At 38.4% G+C, this 16133-nt stretch overlaps 1 long non-coding RNA gene across 1 annotated transcript; it reads left to right on the plus strand.

Moving 5' to 3' along the window:
- Nucleotides 1–3311: 3311 nt before the first annotated feature.
- Nucleotides 3312–7326, plus strand: LOC306648739. The gene is made up of 3 exons (XR_013760469.1): nucleotides 3312–3446; nucleotides 4835–4917; nucleotides 6985–7326. It is a non-coding gene; the product is annotated as an uncharacterized lncRNA (long non-coding RNA).
- Nucleotides 7327–16133: the final 8807 nt, after the last annotated feature.

Here is a 16133-nt window from a genome sequence, read left to right on the forward strand (position 1 = left end):
ACAATTTTCGTAACCTAGATGAAATAGACAAATTCCTAGGAGCAAAATCTGGCATTACTGAATCGTGAACAAAGGAAATCTAAGTCATTACTAATAAGAGATTGCATCGGTAATTCAAAAACTTCACGGACTGGGGTTCAGGGGTAGCACTCGGTCCCATCCACAGCACTATTTAAAAATAAATAAATGAAGGTATTGTGTCTGTGTACAACTAAAAAAATGTTAAAAACAACTCTTCACAAACAAAAGACAAGAAAGCCAATCCACGACCAGATGTTCTCTGTACTGAATTCTACCAACATTTAAGGAACATTTAACCCTGAAACTACTCAAACTCCTCCCCAGATCACATGGGCAAAGACTCTTCCTTCTCATTCTATGAGATCAGCATTACTTTATACCAAAGCTGTAGACACTAAAAGAAAATTATAGATGCACATCCCTTATGAATACTGATGCAAAAACCACAGCAAATAGTAGAAACCCAAATTCAGCAGTATATTAGTTTCAGTATACTCAGTGACCAAGCGGATTTATACCTGGTAAAGAGATTCATTTTTCAACATACAAAACCCAATACACATGTGGTGTATAGACTACATGAACAGAATGAAAAATAAAAATTGCATGATCTCAGTGAGTGCAGAAGACACACTTGACAAAATTCAGCACTGTTTCATGTTAAGGAAGACAAGTCTCAATTAACTAGGAAGAGAAGGAGACCAGCACAAATAAATGAAAGCTACATATGGAAAACTTGCAGCTTACGTTGTATTAAATGGTGGGAGACTGAAAGTTTTTCCTCTAATGGAACACAACAAGGTTGCTTGCTTTCTCCAAATGCTGTAAATATATAACATTCTACCGTGGGTGCGCTGGTACATGCCTATAATCCCAGAAGTCAGGAAGCTGAGGCAGGTGAATTGCAAGTTCAAGGCCAGTCTCAGCAATTTAGCAAGAATGCTAGGCAACTTAGCAAGACCCTGTCCCAAAATAAAGAATAAATAAGGACTGGGATATGGCTCAGTGGTTAAGCAATCTGGGTTCAATCCTCAGTACCCAAAAACAAGCCAAACAAAAATAAAATTCCATAAAATCCACAAGAAAAACCTAATAGGAAATCAGGACAATGAAGGATAAAAGATCAACACCTTAGAAGCAGTGGTACTGCCCCACAGGAGCAGTTAACATTTTCCATATTAATAATAAGGGAAATCTTTCCATATGTAATAGAACTTAAAAGGATACTTAGGGCCAGGCGTGGTATTTAGTACACTAAATACTATAAAACCTTACTAAACAAATTAAAGAAGACACAAAAACAATGGAATATATTTGATGTTAACAGACTGGGAAACTCAAAGGTACCAAAATGTTAATACCACCCCAAATAATCTAGCAATTCAATGAAATACCTATAAAAACTCCAATGACCCCACCTCCCAAACTGGAAATGGAAAAATCCACTTTAACATTTATATGGAATATCAGGAACACTCTATCCCATGATGTTAGATGTGGAGTCCCCCAAAAGTTCACATGTGAGACAATCCAAGAAGATTTGGAGGAGAAATGGGTGTGTCATAGCCTTAACTTAATCATTGAATTAACCCCCTGGTGGGATTAACTGAGTAGTAACTGGAGGCAGATGGGGTGTGGCTGGAGGAAGTGATTCACTGGGGGCTTGGCTATGGGGTATATATTTGTATTTCGCCAGTGGAGTCTCTCTACTTCCTGATCACTTTATAAGCCACTTCCCTCTCACACTCTTCTTGCCATGTTGCTCCTGTCACACCTGGAGCCCTGAGGAATGGACGTCGGCTTTCTGTAGACTGAGAACTCTGAAACCCTGAGTACTCAAACTCTTCCTCCTCTACAGTTGTGCTGGTCAGGTCATTTAGTTGCACCAGAGAAAATCTGACTAGATCACATGGTAATATCTTAGGCTTTATCATTTCACTTAAAAGTCTGTTCCAGGACTGGGAATGTGGTTCAGTGGAAGAGTTCCTGTTTTGCATGCACAGGCCCTGGGTTCAAGCCCCCAAACACTTCTAAAGAGTGGGGGGAGACTCTTCCATAGCAATTAAAAAATATATATATATATATTTTTAGTTGTTGATGGACCTTAATTTTGTTCATTTACTTATACATGGTGCCAAGATTCAAAGCCAGTGCCTCACACATCCAGGAAAGTAATCCACCACTTAGCCACAACCCCAGGCCTCTTTTGAAGCAATTTGAAATGAAGCACTACAATCTCCAATCACCTCTTCCTGCATTTCCAGCTCATTCCCTTCAGCAATCTCATATCAATAATCTTTCACCTCTCCAATACCTGTATTCCACAATGTCACTTTGTACTGTTCATTTTTACGCCCGTGAATCTTCATAACCAGCTGTATGTATCTCATTAGGAGAGCTCAGCCAACTTCCGCTTTACTCACTTCCTAGAATCCTGTGCCATGAAAATTTCTAGATAGTAGAAGCAGAGAAAGAGAGGATTGGATTTTTTAGGCTTTGTGGATGTGATGGGAATGACAAAATTTGTTTGTAATGGAGGATGCAAGCACCAGTGGACAGGGTGTATCCTAAATAAGTACAGTCACCTATTGGTATGCATCTTTTCGTGGGTTGATCGGTTACAGGACCTTGTGCAGGTACCAAAATGTTGATGTTTAAGTTTTTTATATAAAATGGCACAGTATTTGCATATAATCAATACCCACCACACATTTTTATATCACTCTAAGTTACTTAATGAATACAAAGTGCTATGTAAATAATCGTTATACCATTGCTTATGAATTAACGACATGTTCAGTACAGATGCGTGCATCTGTATGTAATGTGCCCCGGGCCCCTGCAGTTGTTTGAATTCATGGACATGGAACATTTGGATATGGAAGACCAACTGTACTGAGTTAAGTACATTTACTGCAATGCTATTCCAACTCTACCTCAGGAAAAGCCTGCTGCAAAGTTCCTCAGATGTTATTACAATAATGCCAACCTTACTCTGGTTTTGGTTTTTTGAATAAATGGCAGATTTTGTAATTGAGCAAATAAACTTTAGGTGCTTTGTAAATGATCACACTCTTGGTTTGGAAGCACTGCTTTAGAGGAGTTACGGTACAGGAAATGGACGTACCCTGGGAAAAGGACCCCTGACCTGTGAACTGAGTGTGATGAGAGAGGGAATTGTGGGAAGCAAATAGGGCCCAGTTCCCTGGAGTCGCAGGCGCGTACACGTAGGCAAGGATCCCGGGGAATTCTGGGAGGTGTAGTCCAGCTCTGCTGGAGTCCAGGGCGATCGGCGGAAGTTTGGAAGTGTAGTCCAGATGTTCCTTGGGGTCGCGGGCACTTTGGCTTTGGCAGGCGGTTTTGGAGAAATCTGGAGGGTCCAGACGCTCTGTGAATCGTGGACACTTTCGCTCCGGATGGTCGAGGTCACTCGCTTTCTTCGCGTGGTAGTCGGAAACCAGTCCCGCGTCTCCTGGGTCCATGGGAACTTCGTGGCCCTAGGCCGGCGGCCCCAGGCGAACTGGACCCCGCTTAGCGCAAAGCAAGCCTCGACGGAGAGCGGAGGTTTCCGTACCCCTCCCCGGAGCGCGTGGCTGTCGGCGGGTCTCCGGGGCTGTGTGGTCACATTTGCCTATTTCCTTTTGGATGTCCATTAGCTGTCAACGCCAAATGTCACCGGAACATTTCCTGTAACCAGAGACAGTATTTTGGCGCTCTACGGCAAGGAAGCCCCCATACCAGGGTATTCTTGGGGTGTTAGGTCTGGAGTAGGATTTCGTAATATGCTAGGTAATATACCATTAACCATTAAGGATATATGGGATGACTGGTAGTCGCAGATATTTGTGTTACCTGATTTGGAGTGATCCCACAGGCTTTCTTTTTTATTCTTGACATTTTTTGAAGAGTACAACCAAGTTATTTTGGGGAAAACATTCATTCCCGATGTGCTTGGTATATTTCACACTCTGGGTCAATGGAGGAGATGTGACCACATAAGTGGGGAAATGACCTTTTCATGGCAACCTAATGGACCAGATGTCAGTTTTGTCCCTTTATTGATCAGGTTAACTTTGGTCGTTTGGCTAAGGTGATGTCTGTCATGTTTCTTCATTGTAAAGATACTATGTTTTGTAATTGATCAAATTTTTATGGGGAGATATATTTATTAGTGGGTTTTTTACTGTAAAAATGTTTTTCATCATTTGTTTATTCATTTATAAGAATATAAAATCAGTGTGGACTTGGACTTGTCATTTCAGTGATGTGTAGATTAATACTTCTTACTAACTTTATTGAAGTATATTTTATAAATCATATAATCTAGCCACTTCAGTTGTACAAAGAATGATTCTTAGGAATTTTGCTAAGTGGTTAACCATTGCCATAATTCAGTTTAGAACATTTTCATCCCCACTGTTTGGACTCCTTGGGCCCACTTTTAGTTAATTCTTATTCTTAGCCCAGATCAACAGCACCCACTAACTTGCTTTCTATAGGAAAGCATTTGCTTATTCTGGATATTTCATAGGAATAGAAACATTCAATATGTGCTCTGTAGTGACTGACTTCTTTCACTTAGCGTAATGTCCTCAGGGTTCATCAATGTTGCAGCTTATGGCAGTGACCCATTACTTTTAGTTTCCAGTAACGTTTCATTGTGTATATAATTTTGTTTATGTTTGCTCATAGGAGGGCATTTTTGTTGTTTGGTTTGCGTTCATGGATAATGCTGCTGAGAGCATTCATGTGCTAATTCACTATTTGGGTCCCGGCCACCCTTTCATGTCTTATTTTCTGTGGCACTTTCCAGGCACAGTTCTGCTTTCCTGGGATCTGCATGCCTTAGGACTCTGCATATTTCCAGGAGGAGGAGGAAACATGGTCACATTGGAGGTAAATTTTGCCTTTCTCACTGTTAAAATTCCGTCTCACTACTCAGATTGTCAGGTTTTCTTTCTTGGGAAGACTCAGAATAGGGATTTGAAGACATTGTGTGTGCTGTGGACTTTCTTTAACCATTTGAGTTGACTCTGATTTTTATTTTTATTTTTTTTGTGTTGTGGTGCAGATGAGGCAAGCACTCTACCAAGTTATATCCCCAGCGCTGTCTTTGTTTTTAGTTCTTGTTTTCTTTTATTATTTCCTATTATATATAATAGAAACATCAGTAGGAGTGAATAGTTCTTTCACTTAACCCCTCCGCTCCTTACAAACTAACTTTTAAGTTTTTCTCATATTCTTTTTCTCACATGCATTCATAACTGTTCATGATCTATATTCATTTTAAATTGTGATTAAAAATTTTATCTATTCTTTTTTTTTTTTTTTCCTTCCTTTGTGCAGCTGGGGAGTGAACCTTGAACCCAGGGCCTTTTGCATGGTAGGCAAGTGCTTTACCACAGAGCTACATCCCAGCCCATGATTTTAATAATTTAATACTAAATAATATCCCTTTTATGTTATGCGATAGTCCCACTGGATTGATTTACCTCTTATTTTTAACTATTTCCTTCTGTATATATATTTACTTATGAAGAAACAGTTTGACCCATGTAGCTCTCCTTTAAGATGTCCAGTGATACTAGGAGACTGGCCAGTCCCATGTGTTTTTTACTGCATTTACTCAGGGTTAGCAAAAGGAAGAGATTCTAACAAACTTGTGATATTTGAAGAACCTGCTCAGGTTCACTCAGGAGATCGAGGGCCAGGAACATGGCTCATCCATTCTATCTAAGCGAAAGTAGAAATGAGGAAAGAGAAGCATTTCTACTTGAGAGACCTGTGCCCTGTGATGTGGGTGTCTGCAGTGCCCTGCTTAGTGGAGATAACCACAGATGGCACTGCTCCCATGCTGAAGCCCCTCCTCAAGGTGACCTCTTCTCTGCCTGACATGCCACCATCTCAGGTGCCCTGAAATGTTCAGCACTCCAGTTTATAAGACCAGCAGTTAGCAGAGTTGTTATATAAAAAAAAGTTACCTTACACAGAATTACCAGAAGACACACATACCAGGTGCACTAAAAAAAAAAAAAAAACCCAAATTGGTAATAGGAGTGTTAGCCATGTGAAGAGGCAAGTTCAAAAGAAGTAGAGATGGTCAATAGATATTTGAAAAGGTGATGGTATTCATTTTTTAAAAATAATCTGTTTTAGTTGTAGGTGGAAACAATACCTTTATTTTTATTTTTATGTGGTGCTGAAGATCAAACCAGGGCCTCACGCATGCCAGGTGAGTGTTCCACCACTGAGCCCCAGCCCCAGCCCATGGTACTCATTTTTAATCAAGTCAGTGAGAGTAATATAATAAATTGTTCTTCCTAATCAGATTGCCCAAGCCATTGGAAAGTTTATAACCTGCTCTCAGCCATTATATGGAGAATCAGGACATTTGTATTCTCTCAAAAAGAATGGGGTAGGTAGGAGCTAAGATGGGAAGAAACCATGACATTATATGATCATAAATTTTGAGTGTACTTACATTTTGATGTTCTAATTTTTATTTGCAATTATTAAGTAGGCATGAATGTAAGATTTGGTAAAACAATGTTCCCTGCAGGATGGTGATGATGAAAAAATGTGTAAAATTAAATTTCATTATTTAGCATCCAGAAGTTGTGTGTAAGAGGAGGAAAGTAGGTGTCATCAAGTATTTTCAATTTCTAAATGTTTCTGGGGCAATTGGTAATATTTACCAAAAGTTAAAATGTTGTAGCCCAGGATACATCATTTAGAGTTGTAGAGTGTTGCTTAGAATCAATGAGGGCACAAAGTAAAGGACAAGGACTGCTGTCATTCTATACTATTGGCAAGACTGAGAAAAATCAGTGTGTAACATTGACAAAACAGAAGGAGAAGAGATGGGAAATCTACAAATTTATTTAAGTTCCTCAAAATTTGGACCAAAGTCCTACTCATACTCCAGATATTCTCATGTTATCTCTCTTCAAATGGACTCAATAGGATGGAGGTTGGTGTGTGTGATATTGTAGGAGGCAGTGACATTCAAGGACGTGGCTGTGATCTTCAGTAAGAAGAAGCTTGGGCTGCTGGACCCTGCCCAGAGGAAGCTGTACTGAGATGTGATGCTGGAGAATTTCAGGAACCTGCCTTCCTTGGGTGAGGACATGAACCCTCTGACACTAAATATTAGTCCCATAGAGTACCTTTGTGTCCTCAGTGTAAGGCTTTGGATATCTTGAATTGGTCTCCCACAAAGGTGGACCTCCCTGATATTCCTATCAGTAATTTTTAGTGAAATAAGGTAGAAGATATCAGAGTTTGTTAGGGGGAATGGAATATATTGCAGCAAAACTCAGGCTAATTATGTGAGCTTTAATAAAAAACACTTGGGTTAGGGGTTGTTTTTTATAGTCCATATTAATGTGTATGCTTCTGGGTCTTGAAATACTGTATTTCTTCAATAAACCATTTTTAAAATGTTTGAAAAATTCTGCTTTTGATTAGTTGATCAGTATGTAGTAAGAATCCAAATTTCCATTAAATTGTTTTAAACGTGACTTTGCATGTTCACAGGGTGTCACCCCTTTAAACATAACATATTCCACTTAGAAAAGGGAAAAAAAAAAGCCTGATACGATTAAGACAGCAACTCAAAGAGTAGAGAAATCAGGTGAGGACCAAGTGACTGGGAGTCCTTATAGATGTCTGGCCACCTGTTAATCTCTTTCTACTCCCATTGCTGTCATGTGTTTCCAAATTGCCAGATCTCTTCCCTGGATTGTCACAACAGTCTTTGTACTGGTCACCTTTGTCCTTCTCCCCCCACCTTTGAGTGTAAGGTCTGTTCTGTGTATTACAGCCAAAGTGACCCTTTGGAAATGTAAACCAGATTGTCTTTCAAAAGGGTTCAAGTGTTTGTAATAGTTGCCAACTCATTTAATATCTTTCTTTTTAAAATTTTTTTTTAGTTGTTGGTGGATCTTTTTATTTCCTTATATGTGGTGCTGAGTATCGAACTCAGGGCCTCACACATCCTAGGCAAGTGCTCTAGCATTGAGCCACAACTCCAGCCTCCATATTAATATCTTTCAACATGAAAACATAATTAGGTTTATATGTTGCAGAATAACCAGGTGTACTTTTGAATATGCAAATATAAATATCTTCAGGTATTTGCTAATTTGGACATATAACATGAGCTCAAACAGCAAAGTATTTGCTTATTTTACTTCTTTAAAGTTCTTTTGTTTCATATTTTATTATTCACATGATTTTTATATCTGTATAATTTATTGACAATATCACATACCATCCAAGATTCTACACTGACTTTGAAATTGAATAGAAATGGCAATAGATTAATGGTTTGAATCATAGTGTCAGTTTTTAAAAAATTAACTTCTAACATAACTAATGTAGGAGACTTGGTGTGGTCTTATTAATACTTGGTGGGGTGGGTGCTGGCACAGTGATGCACACCTGTAAGCCTAGCTGCTTGGGAGACTAAGGTAGGATAATTACATATTTGAGGCCACTTTGGGCAACTTTCTCAGAATATAAAATAAAAAGGGCTGGGGGATGTAGCTCAATGGTAATCCCCAGTACCAAAAAAAACCAAAAACAACTTAGTGGGTAGTAGCCAACTAGACCATGTTTTGGTTTCTTTGGGCAGGCAAACCAGAGAATATGATATACAATGGAAAAGAAAAACCAAACCTCCAGATTCATTAAATCTCACTGTTTCCTAAATGTGATCTCTTGAAACTTTAAACAGAGCCTTTAGTTATCCACATCTGTGAATTCTCTGTCCTTACAGCAGACAAGATCCAAAGTGAGATGGAGACTATTTCAGAAGCAGGACCACACAAAAAAGTTGTCATGTTGGCAAATGTGGCAACACATTGTGAGTGACTTAATCAGATGTCAAAACTCCATGATAAATAGCTTTCAGTTCCCCATAGAAGGTGACCCACCCCATCAGGTTGGAGCAGGACTGCCTGTAACTCACACAGGCCAGAAGCTTGACCAATATCATGAGTTTAAAGAGTCCTCCAGTGATGTCTCCAGCTTTGACATTCATCAACTGTTACACTCAGGAGGGAAGTCTCATAGATGTCTTGAGTGTGGGAAAAACTTCTGTTACAGCGCAGGTCTTCGTATTCAGCAGAGAGTTCACATGGGAGAGAAACACTACATGTGTGATGTATGTGGAAAGGAATTCAATCAGAGGTCCCGCCTACAAACTCATCAGAAAGTGCACACTCTAAAGAAACCATTCAAGTGTGAGCAGTGTGGGAAAGGCTTCCCTCACAGATCAACACTCAGTGCTCATTGCAGAGTCCACACAGGGGAGAAACCTCACATTTGTGAGGATGTGGGTGGGCCTTCATTCATGCTTTGCATCTTCAGAAACATCAGATAATCCACACAGGGGAAAAACCATTTAAATGTGATATGTGTGGTAAGAACTTCCGTCGTAGATCAGCACTTAATAATCATTGCATGTTCCACACAGGAGAGAGACCATACAATTGTGAGGACTGTGGGAAGCATTTCACTTGTAGCTCAAATCTTTATATCCATCAGAGGGTTCACACAGGAGAGAAACCTTGTAAGTGTGAAGAATGTGATAAGTGCTTTATTCAGCTTTCACAATTACAGGCCAATCAGAGAATCCACACTGGAGAGAAACCATATGTGTGTAAAGTGTGTGGTAAGGGCTTCATTTACAGCTCAAATTTTCAGGCCCATCCAGGAGTTCACACCAGAGAGAAGCCACACAATGCAATGAGTGTGGAAGAGCTTTAGGATGAAAATCCATTACCAAGTTCATCTAGTGGTCCACACAGGAGAGAAGCCCTAATGGTGTGAGGTGTGTGGGAAAGCCTTCCGTCAGAGTTCTTATCTTCAAAACCCATCAGAAGGTCCACAGCGTAGAGAAGCCTTACAAGTATGAAGAGTGTGGGCAGGGGTTCAATCAGAGTTCACGACTTCAGATTCACCAGCTGGTCCACACTGGTGAGAAACCATACAAATGTGAGGAGTGTGGAAAGGGATTCCAGTCAAAGAGCAGGTCTTAAAATTCATTGCAGAATCCACACAGGAGAAAAACTATATAATTGTGAGGAATGTGGGAAGGTATTTAGGCAGGCCTCAAATCTTTTGGCCCATCAGAGAGTCCTCGTACTTGTTGATATGTTCAATATTTGTTCATTAAATATGAAGAACATATTCAAAAGAAGAACATATTCAATACTTGTGAAATTATTCATGGAAATGAATATTAGTTGAAAAGCAGAAAAACCACTGGATACTGCATCTTTGCAATATTAATATGGTGTTATTTTATTTCATTTGCCTTTGGGCCTCCCTCTTCTTGACAGCCTCTTCAAGTTGGGTTTTTATTATTTGGAGGCCTAGCTAGTTTTCCAAGTGTTTTTAGACATTATAAGTTGAACTGTCTTTTAAAATTTTTTTTGGACAGTGCTGACTGAAAAAGCTTCATTTAACTTGCCAATAACAGGTTATTGAGTATTTTTTTTTATCCATCAGTGTTAAGCTAGGGGTTTAACCCATTAAGTCTCAAGCTTTTAATTAATTAATAATGAAATTTATTTTTTCAAAGTTGCCATAAGTAGTATATCTGGTGCTCAAGGTTTTATAGGTGTTCCATCAGATGATGGGACAAAAATTTTGGATGTGTCTGAAGTAGTTACCAATGACAAAAATTTCCTTATTGACCTTGAATTCTCTGAATTTTCATCTAGACTTTGAAATGATTGCCTTCTAGTTACCATAGTGTAACTATCAAAACTCTTATCAAAATTTCTCAGGTAAGGTCTATACATATTCTTGCCCTATACCCATGAAGCAACTACCAAAAGAAAAATCATGGAAATCTGATAATTTTTATCAGATTGTACATCTTTTAATCTAGAAATCATAGTTATGTTTCATACATGAGATATCACCCAAAAGCTCCTGTGTCTATGCAGGAATGCTCCCAGGTACAATGATTGGATTATGAGAGCTGATGGACTACCTGGGTGGTAACAGGGCAGGTGGTATGTGGCTGGAGGAGGTCTGTCACTGGGGGAGTGCCCTGGAAGGACTTATCTTCCCTGTGGCTCCTTTTTCCTCTCTCTCTGCTTCCTGCCTACCATGAAGTGAGCAGCTTTCCTCCACCCATGCCTTTTTTTAAAAAAGTTTTTTGAATATTGATAAATATTTTTTGAATATTGATAACTATTGATAAATATTTTGTTTTATTCATTTATTTATATGCGGTGCTGACAATCGAACCCAGTGCTGCATGTATGCTAGGCAAGTGATCTGCCACTGAGCCACAACCCTCGCCCCATCCACCATGCCTTTTTGCCATGATGTTTTACCTCACTTCCTGCCCAGGGCAATGGAGTCAGCTGATCATGAACTACCTCTGAAACTGTGAGCCCAAAATAAACTTTTCTTTCTCTACGTTGTCCTTGTTACATATTTTTGTCACAGCAGTGAAAACCTGACTGGCACATATAATTGGGGGATTTATAATTATCAGATTAAAATGGCAAAAGTAATATCAATGATGATTATACATGTGAACACTAATTATGATAAGACAAGAGTTGGGAACTATTCAGGACCCGTCAAATATATAGAGTGAGTAGATGATGGTATCTTTTCACACCACAATAATATTGATCAATAACAATAATTCAGTCATTGCTTCTCAACAGTTTGGATGAATGTCATGGACAGTGTTGAGTAAGTGAAGCCAGACAAAAAATAGTATGTATTGTCTGACTCCATTTACCTAAAGTACAAAACAGGGTAAACGACTGTATGCTGATCAAATTTATTAGAAATTGGAGAAACAATTGAAGCAACAAAATGTTACTATAAATTTAATTTATCAGCAAAATTTAGGATGGATGAGTCAGTCACATTAAAGGCCAGGAGGGTTACACAGAAATATCATATGCAACTCATGGTAATGTGGGTTGTGTTTAACCATTCCAGATGTCAGTCGGATAATATTACTAATTTAAGTACATACATATACTATGAAATAGTTCACTCTTGGGTATGTATGTTTAGGAAAAAGCCAATCCCAGTATATGAGAACCAACTGCAAAGGTGGAGGCTGTTGAATGAGCAAAGAAAGAGGCACACGGGTCCAGGATTGCACAAATTGCAATTTGTAGGGAAAAATGAACTGAAGTATGACTTGGCGTGGCGAGGCAGGAGGACCCCCAGCACTACAAGGTAGGAGGAAGGGGTTTGCATGCTAAGCTAGAGGAGTAATGAACTACATCCAGTCTGAATGTACCAACCCTTTCTCAAGAAATATTAACATGTCAACATTAGTTTTTATAAAAAGTCCAGGCTTCAGTGGCTGGCACAAGATGCTTGGCTATCTTAAATGACTATCCTATAGGGTTTAGGATGTGTGCCACCTGGTGGGCAAAATGGCTGTTATATCCAAGATGGCTTATGGTCAAATCATGCTAGACTCCTACAGTGTATTCCAAAGATATCCTCAAATACATATGAAGGAACTTTTATTGTATTGGCAATGGGAAGTATAGATAGGTAAGTGGGGGTAGAGAAAAATGGAATTTTATAGAATAAATAAATGGATGGATGAAACTTAAAAACCCCTTAGAAGTAATCACCAGAATGAATTTTATGATGTCATTTATATAAATTTTAAAATATATAACATATCACATTTTTCATAAGAACATATCCAAAAGGAAGCACAGGAAACAAACAGAATGATTGTTTATGGAGTACTGAAGGAACTGAAGGGTGCCAAAGGAAAAAGGAAGTGAATAAATATTTTAAATTGTTACTTCAGCAAACTATATTCAGGCTTTTGATTTAGTGAAAAAAAATTGTTCTGTGTTGCATGTGTTGCCTTAAGCCAGGCATAGTTCTTGGAGGATGTTTTCAATAAGAACTTGGAACATAAAAAATTTAAAGACACCAAAATCTAATTATTGTTCTACTAGCTTATAGTTTTCAATATTGCAGATGTAATCAACCAAATCAGAGCTCTGATGTGTACGGGAAAATGTGATTTTCCATGAGTTTGGTGACAGTAAAAAGAAAGCACTATTATAGAACTATTATGATTTAATAGTTAGAACCAATACACCACACTGTGGATCTTTTTTTTAGATTTTATTTTTAAAAAATCTGTCCTAAATATCTTCAAGACATTTCAGGAATTATTAACAGGATTTGGATATAAATTGTTAATAAATATTTTTTACTTTTCTTAAGTGGATAACTGCTTCAGTGGTTCAGACTTTTTAAAAATGTTCTTATCAGTAAAAAATGAATAATAAAGTGTTTACGTGCTAATGACAACTAAAATTTTCTTTAAAATATTTTTACAAGAATAGTTCTTGAGAATGGGCTAGACCATATGAACAAACTTTGTGAGTGCAAGAAGGAGTGAACAGTATATATAAGGTGTATAAATTGGAAAGGAAGAAATAAAAGTCATTTCTGATTGGTATTACATATACTTTGGTATAGAAAATCTACATGTAATCCCAGTGGCTCAGGAGCTGAGGCAGAAGGATCATGAGTTCAAAGCCAGCCTCAGTAATTTAATGAAGCCCTAAGCTACTCTGTCTCTAGATAAAATATTTTAAAAAGGGCTGGGTGGAGCTGCAGATGTGGCTCAGTGTCAAGCACTTGCCTGGCATGTGTGAGGCTCTGGGTTCAATTCAGCACCACATACAAATAAGTAAAGAAATAAAGATCCATTGACAACTAAAAAAGTTTTTTTTAAATAATAAAAATAAAAAGGGCTGGGGATGTGGTTAAGTGCCCTTGGCTCAATCCTCAGTATCAAAAAAAAAAAAAAAAAAAAAAAAAAAAAAGAAAAGAAAAGAAAAGAAAGAAATTGCAAATGATGTACCTATAATTAGTGATAATTGAATTTGGTAAGTTTAGTGGTATAAGATCCAGTATAATTTCATTGTAAATGGTTATAATAACATTGTGTTCTGATTTCCCATCTCAAAGGTGAAGTTTTCATCATTGCATCATTATTAAATTCTAATGCAATGTATTGTAGTTTTGTTCATTTTTTTTCTAGAAATATATCTATTTCCTAAATGTGCAAAGAAGTATTACAAAGTTGTTTGCAATTAGCCTATAATTTCATTGATGTTCTCTTTTATATTTCTGGTCTTGGTAATTTTTTATGTCTTTTTTGCATGGTCAGTCTCACCACTTTTGCCAATTAAATGGTTTTCTCAATAGGTTGATCTTTTTTTGTTAATTTGGAATTTTTTTTATTAAAAATCATAAATTTACATAGGGCAATGTTGTTTGATTCATTGTTATTTTTTCCCTCCCCCAACCCTCCCATCCCTCTTTTCCCTCTATACAGTCCTTCCTTCCTCCATTCTTACCACCCTCCTTATCCCTAACCCTAAACCTAACCCTAACCCCTCCTACCCCCCCATTATATGTCCTCATCCGCTTATCAGCAAGATCATTTGTCCTTTAGTTTTTTTTAGATTGGCTTCTCTCACTTAGCATGATATCCTCCAATTTCATCCATTTGCCTGCAAACGCCATAATTTTATCATTCTTCGTGTTGGAGTATATTCCATTTATATATGCCACAGTTTCTTTATCCATTCATCAATCTGAAGGGCATCTAGGTTGGTTCCACAATCTGGCTATGGTGAATGAGCAGCTATGAACATTGATGTGGCTGTATCTCTGTAGTATGCTGATTTTAAGTCCTTTGGGTATAGGCCAAGGAGTGGGATAGATGGGTCAAATGGTGGTTCCATTCCAAGCTTTCTGAGGAATATCCATACTGCTTCCAGAGTGGCTGCACTAATTTGCAAGCCCACCAGCAATGTATGAGTGTACCCTTTTTCCCCTGGGTTGATCTTCTTTTTGGTGTGTGTGTAGTGCGCGCGGCACGCATGTGTACATGCGCGCCTGCGTGTGTGTTGGGTGGGTACATTCATTTAGTTTGTTTTGTAATTTATCAATCTGCTCTTCAGTATTTTGCCACTTCCTTTCTTTGGTTTTGTTGTGCCTTTTTTTTTTTTTTTCTTTAAATTTTTTTTTTTTTTTTTAGTTGTAGATGGACAAAATAACTTTATTATTTTTATGTGGTACTTAGGATCGAACTCAGTGCCTTACCTATGCTAGGCAAGTGCTCTACCACTGAGCCACAACCCCAGCCCCAGTTTTGTTACTACTTTATAAACTTCCTGGGATAGATACTTTTCCCTAATTGATTGTCAATTTCCTTCTATTTTAATATACCCATTTAAAGCTCAATATTTCCCTCTGCACATCTGATTTTTGTGTTTCTTTTTGTGGTTCTGTCCAGTTTTGCTTTGTAAAATATTAACATTTTATGGTAACTTGAGCCTTTTATCATTATAAAGTGTCCCTATGTGTGAAGTATTTTTTTTCTTAAAGTTCATCTGGTCAAGTGATAATATAAGAAAAATTTAAGTTACAGAAATTATTTGAAACCTAGAATGATAGTATCTTCTTTTTTTCCCCTGGGATGAGGGGATGTACTGGGGATTGAATCAGGGCACTCATCATTGAGCCACATCCCCAGTGCTATTTTGTATTTATTTAGAGACAGGGTCTCACTGAGTTGCTTAGGGTCTTGCTTTTGCTGAGGCTGGCTTTGAACTCGAGATCCTCCTGCCTCAGCCTCCTGAGCCGCTGGGATTACAGGTGTGTGCCACCGAATCCAGAGATAGTCTTTCTTGAGAGATTTATTTACTTTTGCGAGGGCCAGAAGATGCTAACAAAACACACCCACCTTCATGCAGTTTCAGGGATTTGATATTTTGGTATCAGTTCCTACTTGAGGGGACCCAATTCCCTTCTGCCCATACTCCAGTGGAGATCTTTGAAGGTTGCCAAAGGAAATGGACTCATGTTCCTCGAACATGTCTGTTTTAGTCCATTCCGGATCTTACACAACACCATAAACTCACTAGCTTAACAGATGTTTATTCCTCACGGTTCTGGAGTCCAAGCTCAAGATGCCAGCGAATTCAGGGTTTCCGGAGGGCTCACTTCCGGTTCATAAGTAGTTCTTTCCCGTGATGTTGTCCCTTCACTGAAGAAGCAAAAGAGCTCCC

This window comes from Sciurus vulgaris, assembly GCF_902686455.1.
Source record: "Sciurus vulgaris genome assembly, chromosome: 17".
NCBI lineage: Eukaryota > Metazoa > Chordata > Mammalia > Rodentia > Sciuridae > Sciurus > Sciurus vulgaris.